Source organism: Notolepis coatsorum (genome assembly GCF_963971535.1).
Source record: "Notolepis coatsorum genome assembly, chromosome: 1".
Taxonomy (NCBI): Eukaryota; Metazoa; Chordata; class Actinopteri; order Aulopiformes; family Paralepididae; genus Notolepis; species Notolepis coatsorum.
This window is the reverse complement of record NC_140165.1, coordinates 38,042,524-38,054,813: the sequence shown is the minus strand read 5'-3', so window position 1 is coordinate 38,054,813 and position 12,290 is coordinate 38,042,524.

Here is a 12,290-nt window from a genome sequence, read left to right as displayed (position 1 = left end):
ACACACACACACACACACACACACACACACACACACACACACACACACACACACACACACACATAAATGGTCAATGTCCCCATAACGTTGACAAGATCTCTCTCTATCTCTCACACACACACACACGCGTGCACGATTGACACGGCATTCTATTCTATTCATACCTGTGATGGATTAACGGACGTTACAATTGCCACACATCAGGAGAAGGTTTACTGTGAGTCAGGGGGCTCAGTGGTGGAAGTGACCATTGTGACTGTTGCTATTGATTAGAAGTATTAGAAGTGTGGTTTGAACACTAGATTCTCCAAAATGAAAGTGAAGGAAAAAGAAAAGGACAGCATGGTTCACTGTTCACCGCAACATATGGAGGCAATCTGCTAAACACTGCTTATCTGGAGCAAGGTGAAATATCGCTTGAAACTTTACTTTATTGTCAATTTATATGAGGCAATTTAAATGTATCTTTCTCCATATCCCTTGTAGTTACACATAGTCATCTACACACTTTTTGAGAGAGAGGTCTGAGCACTGGGTCAGTTTTGGAGTTCGGTGCCTTGCCTAAGGGGAAATGTTTGGCACTGTAAATGTAAGAGCAATCACCCTCCTATAGCTCGTGATTTGGAATACACCCTCCTGTCCGGTGCCAGGGATGGAAGTGGCGACCTTTCGGTTACTAGTTGGCATCTCCCATAATTGGTCCCGATGAGTAGGTTGCCTCAGCCGTCGGTGTGTGAATGTTTAAGTGAATGGGTCAAATGTGAGGAAGAAATTGTAAAGTGCTTTGGATAAAAGCGCTATATAAATGCAGCCATTTACCATTTGATATCTTAAAAAGGTGGTCAACTTTGCATAGTGAGCCAGACCTCCATCACACACACCTCAGCTGTAAGGCATCAGTGTAGCAAACTGACATCTTCCCTGTCATACTGCCATAGGATCCAAAGGGTAGGGGAGAACGGGGATAGTTGTCACACTTTTTACTCGAGTGTGAATTGCTCATAATCAAAACATCTTTCAATAGTCATTCCTACATTAAATTGAACCTTAAGATGTTGGCTTGAAATGTGTATCCCTCTAATTTTACAACGTATTGTAACAAAGAGTTAATCACCTATCAAAGACACTCTGACACATTGTGACAACCAACCCCATCATGGGGATGGTTGTCACACACTATGGGGTTGGTTGTCACCATGTGTTTTAATGGGAAAATCTTAAAAAGAAGACAAGAAGACCGAACTAAATTTGAAAGTTTAATTGCATTGACAAGTTGACAAATACATAACTTAATGCATCTTAACATGAACATAAACAGGAAACACATAGGCCATCCTATATAACAAAATAAGAACACAATAAATCGGCCTAACAATAATAGCCTACACAACATGTGACAACCAACCCCAAATAAAATGTGACGACCAACCCCAACTGGAATGTCTTGATAGCATTAAGGCTAACAGCCATCTAACAACTAGTTAGCTAGCTAACAACAATCTAAACTATAGCTATCCCTTCACACTTTTTAAGGGTAATAATTGTTTCATTATAAACCAATTGTGTAAAAGCCTAGAAGAAAAATACTGAGGAGCGGAATATTTACAAATGGATATGAAAAACACAAAAAGTCCTCTCACCTCAAATTCAGCTGTTTCACTCGAAATATGACAATGTAGGTGAACTCTGACCCCAATTCTGGACATTTAAATACCAAAGTATGGAAGACAGGATCCTCTGGTGGTGAAATATAATGAATGTGACAACCTACCCGTGTGACAACGTCCCCCGTTCTCCCCTATACAGTAGGGTGTGGGAAAAAATAAACCACACAGCAATATATTGCCATATTTTGAGTGCAGACATTACTCTCTTAACACTTTCAGCGGCAATCACGTAATATTACATGTTTGCTCGCCAACCGTTGAGCACCAAAAACGTAATATTACGTTTTTAGATAGTTTTTTCTTTTTTCCGATTTTAATATCCTATCCACTCTCACGGACCTCGGTGTTACCATTGGAACTCATTCTAAGACCTCGAGTGTGCAATGCCGGCCGAATCCTGCTAGGTGGCAGTATCGCCTACCCTTTCAAACCTTATTTCACACTGTCTGTTACATTTTATATGATCCGGGCGGAGAATTTGGACCCATGCAAGTGAAACGGTTCATCCGAGCACATTGGAACACGTTCAGCACACTTGATGCATATGTTGTGCCATTTCATGTCAGGGACCCGATGGACATCAATACTGGAAATCGCGATCAGACAATTGGAATATTCATTTTGGGATACCTCCTAGTAAAGGTATATGACATCAATCCTACTTTGATCCAACAATGATCGATCGCAACTATCAACGTATGTAGTATTCAAAACGTATGCCGTTGCTGACGATCAGAGCATCAAAAAACGACCCCCCCCTTTTGATGCATTCATGATGAAACATAATACCTATTATATACCTTTGTTTTGAAATAGTAACGTGTCCAGGCGAGCAACGCAAACGACTTTAGCAGAATTCACATAGCGCTCCATAACTCAGCTTTCAGGAATTAGCCCGGATCACTCTGAAACTATACAATATTCACCACGGGATAACACACGAACGTATACATTTATTCTTTTTGAATTATCTTTTTCCCCCTTCTTTTTCCGTTTTTCTCCCCTCCCAATGTTAGTCGTTATGCCAATTCCCAATCCCCTTCCTGGTCGTTGCACACTCTACCCCCTACCGTCGGTCTGGGAAGGCGGAGACTATCACATGCTTCTTCCGACACATGTGTACCCAGCCCACCACTTCTTTTCACCTGGCAGCGTGGACTCTCACTGAGAGAGTGTAACGTGTGGAAGGTCACACTACCTCTCTTAGATCCTTCCCTCGCTGTGCAGGCGCCCCGACCGAACTGTAGGAGTCGCTGTCCACAATGACCCAGACCCACCCGCTGGCTTCCCTCCCGCTGACTCTGTCAATCGAGCCAGTATGACGGCCGGCCAAGCCGGAAGCAACGCTGACAGCTGGATTCGATACCAGTGTCTCTTGCGTTGGTGATGAGCGCCTTGTCCGCTGCGCCTCCCAGCCGCCCGCGAACGTATACATAAAGAAATTTACTCTTTTTTACATGTTGGACGAGAGATAGTGACTGTCAAATGAGCCACAGTATTGGCTCCATAGCTATAATATAGAATATAGATATAGCTCTGCAAACATTGTGACGCACAGTGAAAATGCCTATCTTTTAGCGTGGCCCATTGACAGGATGAGGATAATAACTATGAGTTAATATAATGATAATAATAATAATGAGTTAAGCCTAGGACGGCTGTTATTGCGATCAACCAACACATCGTTTGAAAGCTAAAATGGCCGCCGTTTGATTGACACCCTACTTGTCCTATTATGTGCTTCCAATCGCGGGTTATAAGACCAAACAGCCAACGAGCATCAGTTTCGGAAAAGTGACCACGTCCGGTTTCGCCTCCCGGTGAACGGACCAGTCACCTCTGACGGTGAAAATGATTGACCGTTTTTGTAACCAATACAATTCTGGAGCTGACGGTATCTTACATGAGGGATGTTTACTACAATAAAGGCAGAGTAGAACAAGAAGAAAGGAGAATTACTCGCTCGACGTCGTGCAACCTGAAAATGCATTGGACCGGACGGCCATTTTGGATAAGCATACCGATACAAACATTAGAAAAACATGTGTAAAACACTCATCTTCCGTGGTATTGTTATCAACTTTGGACCCATTGTGTTTTCCAGCTCATACCTATCAGCTGGAACTCTTTTGCAGGCATCTGTTTCAGACGTATTCAGACGTAAGTAAAACATTTAATTTCAGTGTGTTCAAACCTCTATTAGCACTCAGAGTGATTATTCCTGTTGTGGAAGACAATTCAGCATGTTTCCTTTTAAAATAGACCAGACTCATGCATGTGCTATAGGTGGTTCACGAATAGTCACCAATTTACTTTGGCTATGCAATCGACAGGCGTTTGTCCATTGACTTATCACAAACCCGCCCTCTTTCGCCTCCTCGTTTGTGATTGGAGGACCGAGAGAAGAGGGCGGGGTTTGAGACAGGTCAACTGTGAACTCGGTGACGTAGAGGGCAGTGGGGCACGCCGACACCGGGAAGGACTTCTGTGCCCATCTGAGATGTAACCAAACATGCGGCGCTCTAATGCGAACAATATCTGTTCCATTCACAAAACACATTGGCTCCTCTTGTCTGTGTCTTCAGTGGAAGAGCCTGGTGAAGACCGCAGGCAGGGGTGAACTCTATTCCACAAATGGAAAAATGTGGGTAAACAGAGTTTAGGCGGCTTTGGCGTGTCCACCACATCCCTTGTTCCGTCATGTTATATAGACCTGCAAATTGCATCTGGGTTCCATCAGGATAAAGATACAATTTCTCTTCATTTTTTATATATTTCTTTGCAGTAAAACAGTAAAACACAGTTTTTCTTTTCCCGCTGGCTCTGCAGCGATGAAGATGATTTAGAATTTGGGGGGATATCATATCCCATCATATACAGCGTGCTACTGGGGAACGTGGTACAGTTTATAGGACGGTTTCTTTTTATTTTAATTGAAAAGTAGAAGGCTGGAAATGTATCACTGGCCACAGGCTGCCGGACAACGCAGTAAATTAAGTGGCCGACAGATGTTTTGACGTATTTGTGTCTGCTTCTGAAGAAGACATTGCCACTGGCTTATTTCATCCACTGAAGTAGCAAAACACGGTGTTCCAGAGCAACTGTTAGGTTGCATAATGCTGCTACTACGACAACAGATCATACTTTAAAATCTCGTATACTTTAAAGTTTCTATTAATAACTGGCCCAAGGAACCTATGAAAAGGGCTTGGCCAATCACAACATTGGCCATAACTATATACAGGTATGTATTTATAATTGCCTAAATGGTAAGTGGACTGCATTTATATACCGCTTTTATCCAAAGCGTTTTACAACTTGTGCCTCAAGTTGTAAAACCCATTCACTCACACATTCACAGCAGAGGCAACCATGCAAGAAGTGTCTTGCTCAAGGACACTTCGACACACTGCTGGGAGGAGCGGGAGTCGAACTGGGAACCTTCCAATTACCAATTACCGCTCTACCTCCTCAGCCATTGTTGCCCTCACCCCTCCTACACAGGTATTTACTCTAGCCCTACACCAACATGGTCACTCCTCTTCAAGTGACAATTAGTTGGAATTACAAAGGCCCGGTGTTACATATTACGAACAAAATATTAACCCACAGTGTTTAACCTCTTAAACCCTAGCCCTATTTTTTTTTAAATACACCTAAAAATCCACTCCTAAGTAAATGGAAGATTGCTCCAGTTCTACAAGGGCCATTTGCATGTTCTTGGTATCTAAGGACATCTATGGATCTCAGGGAATGCATTCCCAGTGTCGGAAATATTGTGTCTATTACTAGGCTTGAGTAAATTGTAATGAACCAAAGGAGAATATGATAATAAAAAAAGAATTCCATCTTTGACGGTGAATAACACCATGCTAAAATTTACGAGACATGAAAAATGCATGCTCATTCAGCACCTTCTTGAGATCACGTGTACAAAAGAATCTAAGCCAATGAATAAAGGGCAGATGATTAAACAGAAGGTTTTGTAGATACAGTACTGAATTCTGCTATCCGGACACATTGAAATATGATTATAGAATATAGAATATCAGGCCTATAAATGACCTTATTATGGCCAAGTCGCACATCTATGGATCAATCTATGGATCAATCTGCCCTTTCCAATGGTTCAATCTGGATTTAGTATCACCAGGTGTGCAGCAAAAAACCTGAATGAAATCTACTGTAAGTACAGTTACTGTTTTATAATGTAAATTTCCATTTTTCATCAGATAACAATGCAGTTTTTTGCTAGACGTTCACAGAAAGGTAGAGAAACTAACTGCGTTCTAATTTATGGCAATAACATTCAGGGTTGTTCGACCCGTGAGATAATGATCCCGAAAATAAAGAGGAAAAAATAAACTGAAAAAGAAGTCAGATGATTGACAGGGGCTGGCGTGAGCTGGGAAGTGTCGTTTTGGGAAATTCGAAATATCGAAAGCCCTGGGTCTCTTCTCTCAAAAGACTACACTCAAGTTAGGTTGCGTCAAATCCTCGCATCAATCCTCGCCTTTTTCTGACTCGATGCCCTGAGATTTCTATAAACAAATATTTCACTAATAACACTTAAAATCATTGGTAAACAAACGTAGTGCTGAAAATATACCCTTTGACTGCTGTTTTGACAGGGTTAGAGTCTTTACTGTTGGCTACATTTGAAAAAAACCTGCAACATTAATTCATACATTCTGTAGAGATGGATTTATGGCGTGATGTCATTATCGTACCGGTACCGGACCGCTCGGGCTTAAGAGGTTAATCCACATAGGAAACCAACCATCTACCGGTAAGCCAAAGGTAACCCCCCCTAGCCAAGGGAGATATTACGCTTACAAGGCTTCAGGGCAAGATAGATATTAGGCTTACTAGGATTCAGGGCAAGGGAGATATTAGGCTTACTAGGATTCAGGTCAAGATAGATATTAGGCTTACTAGGATTCGGGTCAAGATAGATATTAGGCTTACTAGGCTTCAGGCCAAGATATATATTATGCTTACTAGGCTTCAGGTCAAAGGGTATATTAGGCTTACTAGGCTTCAGGCAAAGGGAGATATTAGGCTTCAGGCCAAGGGACATATTAGGCTTACTTGGCTTCAGTCCAAGGGAGATATTAGGCTTAGGTTTCATGCCAAGAGAGATATTAGGCTTACTAGGCTTCAGTCCAAGGGAGATATTAGACTTAGGTTTCATGCCAAGAGAGATATTAGGCTTACTAGGCTTCAGTCCAATGGAGATATTAGGCTCAGGTTTCAGGCAGGGCTGCTCTGTTACACTTGTAAAGCCAAATACCGGTATCCCAGTGAGCTATCAGCCTCTCCTAAGTCCTATATTGTGATCTATTGGAGAACGTTCCAAAAAGCTTATTCTCCACTTACAAAGCAAGCTTGTCAAGAATCACTGTGAGAGTGAGAACAAAGGCTTGACACCTGGGATTTCCCTATCTTCTCTTCTCTTCTCTTCTCTTCTCTTCTCTTCTCTTCTCTTCTCTTCTCTTCTCTTCTCTTCTCTTCTCTTCTCTTCTCTTCTCTTCTCTTCTCTTCTCTTCTCTTCTCTCATCTTCTCTTCTCTTCTCTCCTCTCCTCTTCTCTCCTCTTCTCTTCTATGGGTGGTCACATCATGCACCTATTTTTCTCCACTCCACATGTGGAAGCACTTCAACCGCCAACTGTGTGTGTGTGTGTGTGTGTGTGTGTGTGTGTGTGTGTGTGTGTGTGTGTGTGTGTGTGTGAGAACCATATCTTGTGTGTCTGTATGTATGTGAACAAGTGAGGCCTTGTGGGGGAACTTAACCTATGAGAAGGTAAGGATTGTCTTGGATGACAACAGCAGTGTGTGTGTGGGTGGCTGGGTGACTGATTGACGTGACTGGCTGGCTGGCCTGCCATTAATCACCATCTTGCCACCGCCAGGTCATTGTTATATCATTATAAATTTGCACAACGCAGGGTTCAAGGACCTAGAAACAGACTTGGAAACACACATCCAAAAATGGCACTTATTGAAATCAATCTTATTGTTAGTTAAAATTGTATTTGGTCAACATTTTTGTCTTCAACTTAACCAACTTAATTGGTGTGCTTAATTCACATTAAACCAACTTCATTTATATTATGATCCTGAGCAAAATATCGGTTGAATATATTTCACATAAATGAAAAAACATATATATAAAAAAAAAAAAAAAACATGAAGACGACTTGATCCTCCGAGCGACACAAGTTTGATGAGACAAATCAAACCCATAAAGCGCTTCAGATGGATATGGGATATCTTACGGAGGTCTGGTCACTCTGGTCGCTTGCTGACAGACTGCCTTGGCAGCAGTCTGCCTCGCTGACTGGTTTGCTGGCCGGCCACCCTCTCTCATCCTATCCCTCTCACTTCAAAAGCAAGCTGCCGACCATAGACCCCCCCCTTCCCCCCCTTCCCCTCTCTCCCCCTCTCCTCCTCTCTCTTCCTCTCCTCGACCCTCTATCCCCCCCCCCCCCCCCGCCTTTCATCGCGGCAGCTTGGAGGTGGCGAGAGGTGATGCGGGGAGACGATTAGTCATATTCAATTTACATGCGGCTGTCATTGGCCTGCCGAACCACGGCGGTGATGTCATCTGACTCTGGGTCCTCTGTGACCGTATGTGTGTGTGTGTGTGTGTGTGTGTGTGTGTGTGTGTGTGTGTGTGTGTGTGTGTGTGTGTGTGTGTGAGAGAGAGAGTGTGTATGTATGTGTATGTATGTATGTATGTATGTATGTATGTATGTATGTATGTATGTATGTATGTATGTATGTATGTATGTATGTATGTATGTATGTATGTATGTATGTATGTATGTATGTATGTATGTATGTATGTATGTATGTATGTATGTATGTATGAGTATGTATGTATGTATGTATGTATGTATGTATGTATGTATGTATGTATGTATGTATGTATGTATGTATGTATGTATGTATGTATGTATGTATGTATGTATGTATGTATGTATGTATGTATGTATGTATGTATGTATGTATGTATGTATGTATGTATGTATGTATGTATGTATGTATGGAAGAGTTCTCACCGCTCCTGACTCGTGTGGGAAACCTTCTCCTGATGTGTGGCCGGCTGCTGTAGTGTTAGCCTGGTCCTCACATGGCCAGGTTGACTGAGGAGGGCGTGTTTTGTGTGAAAGTGTGTATAGCGACTGCAAGGGTGTGGTGGGGGTTGGTGTTGGAGTGTAGTGCTAGTGGTGGAGGAGTGAATGTGTGTGTGTGTGTGTGTGAGAGAGGGAGATAAGTGTGTGTGTATGTGTGTGTGTGTGTGAGAGGGAGATAAGTGTGTGTGCGTGTGTGTGTGTGTGTGTGTGCGTGTGTGTGTGTTTGTGTGTACATGTGTGTGTGTGTGTGGCATGGTAATCTGTTATGGCACCAATCCATTCCAATGGTCTGATTTATTGCCACGCGTCATGCCTTCACCACACACAACACACCACACATCACAGAGCACACACAACACACCACACACAACACACAACACACAACACACCACAGAGCACACACAACACACCACACACAACACACCACACACAACACACAACATACCACACACAACACACCACACATACTGTAACACACCACACACAACATACCACACACAACACACCACACATACTGTAACACACCACACACAACATACAACACACAACACACTACACACAACACATTACACACCACACACACAACACACCACACACCAAACACCACACACAACACACCACACACAACACACCACACACAACACACCACACACCACACACAACACACAACACACAACACACAACACAACACACAGCACACACAACACACAACACACAACACCACACAGCACACCTATATATTCACAAAGCATATACACCTCTTTCTAGGCTTTTAGAAGCTGGTTTCTTATACTATGGCTCAGGACACAAAGTGGGTCATGGTCCTTCTTCTGGCGGGTCCCCAACAGTATTATTCATATGTTTGTGATGCGTTTCAATAAGTCTGGATCACATGACAACAGTATATTATGTTTGTGATGCATTTCAATAAGTCTGGGTCACATGACAACAGTATTATTCATATGTTTGTGATGCGTTTCAATAAGTCTGGGTCACATGACAACAGTATTATTAATATGTTTGTGATGTGTTTCAATAAGTCTGGGTCACATGACGATACATTTAAATCTCATTTAGGTCTTTGACTTGAAAAGTTTAAAGATGCAAAACAATGAAACCGTGTTTTTAAATTTTCTTGTGTTTTTTCTTTTACAGGAAGTATGTTGACATAAAACTACCCAAGATGTTACCCAAAATGTTAGAACTGTTGTTGTTGTGAAAATGACGACTAAAGCTCTTTGATGTCTATCCCCCTGGATATGAACAAAATAAAGCCATTTCATATAGTATCCACTCTGCTTCATCTGAAATATCACATAGGCCTACAGTTTACTTCGATTGATTAAGCACAATTTTGAAAACGGGGCCCGTTTTCTTAAAACACTGAAACACACGTTTCATATGACTTAATTCAGTTTGAACCAGTTACACACTGCTGTGCTTAACCTAAAACACTTTTAGCAATTCTACTTCTGTGATTAGAGTACTGTAAGTGAAGTACACAGAGCATTAAATTCACCAAACACTACACAAGACCAATGCTGCAATATAATTTATTTCTCTCCATATACCAGTCAACATGTCAACATTTGATGTCTGTTTCATGTTTGATGTAACCAGTGCTTAAAAATCTGTACCGAAAACAATTACCGATAGGTTATGACTATAACCAAGTTCTGTTAGTAATGGTGACGCTCGGCGTCACTTCCGCACTGTACCTCGCTTGTGCACGCGCACTGAATAAAAATTCCACAATGTACCTTTACATCCCAATATTCGTCTGACCACACCCCTATCAGCTTACCCTCATAAGCAGGTGTGTGGCCACCTACTCGCCTCCTTCCCAAGCTTTCACCACAAGGTGAGATCAAGGGCTGCAGCGACGTCGGACGCCGAGCGTCACCATTACTAACAGAACTTCGTTATAGTCATAACCTATCGTTCTGTTCCGTAATGGATCTCGCTCGGCGTCACTTCCGCACAAGGGAGGCCGAGCGAGAGCCATCGGCCGACAAATACACCCCGCTGAGGCCCCCCACAACCATCAGATCAGGGAGGACCGAGCCCCCCCGACCCCCCCTAATGGAGGGCACCCCCCCTATTGGAGGATCACGGGAGGGCGACGGACCCGACCGTGCAAAGAGGCACTCAAGCAACTCAACGCACAGGGTGAGCAGACCGTGGCCTGACCCCACGACTACACACACGCACAACCCGCATGCCACCCGGGAACGAACGGAAGGAACAACCTCGTTACTGCCCCCAGAAATCACGGGGTCAAGAGCAACCCCAACCCCGTGGCAAGGCCGTAGCAGCGGAGCGCGAAGGAAGACCCAGACCCACCAAAGGGACTGGATCCCCTGGAAAACGGGGGCCCGGAGAGGTCCATGATGCCAGCATCAAGACCCCACCAGGTGGTCACTTAGTGACACCGCTCCCCACATCGCCAGCGTATTCGGATAAGGCCCCTCTCAAGAGCGGGCCCTTACCCCCCAATAGCACACCGCCTGGCACACTGACCCTACAGCACAGGCAGTCAGCATGGCCGTAAGCACCCAAAAAAGGCTTACCAACGGAAGCAGGCAGCGCACCGGGGAAACCAGGCAACAGGCTGTAACCCGAGCCTGGAGCACTGCGGACGAGACAGGCGCCAGAGAGGTCAGCTGAAAACAGGGGCGTATGCTGGCGTTGTTGATCACCATGACAAAGCCTCCCTCAAAAACCCAGCGGGTATGAGGCAGCGAAGGCTGACACGATTGGCAGACGTCATGAACGTGCAGGGGCACACTCAACCGGGTAACCCGGGAGTTGACTCTGCTCCAACACACCAGAGAACCAACCACCCTGTCGTTACCCTATGCGGTAGTTGGTCCCATAACCCCCAAGAAAAACTCCAAAACGTACCTGCGGACACTACCGCAGGACAATGTTTCAGTTTCCAACAGGGTTATCCCAGGCCTACGGGTCGACGAAACATTACTTTGGACCGGGCCCGGCGATACGGGAAGCACAGGGTCCCCCGAGAAGGTCAAAGACCACCCCAACAGGCCCCTCTTCGCCATGCGTAAGAGAAGAGCGAAAAGAATGGAGAACCAGCCCCAATCACCCCGTACTTGGTATTCCCAGGCGGTCTCCCAACCAAGTACTAACCAGGACCAACCTGCGTAGCGGTCGAGATCTGACGAGATCGGGCGTGTACAGGTTGGCACGGCCGTAAGCAGAGTACAATGTACCCAACAAGGGTCTCCATAGCGCCTAACCCCGTGACACCCGGACCGACCTGGCATTTTTCCCCCTGGAAAAAGCCCAAGTCCCTCAGGGTACCAGAACAGCAGATCTGCATCCCCGGCAGAACAACGGGTTCAACTGATCCGGACCAGCGTGACCAGAACCAGTCCCGTGCCCTAACCACGCCGACATGCCTACTCCAGGAGACGGGGCAGATATGCGTGTTGATCTTAAAACATGAAAAGAAGGCGCCAC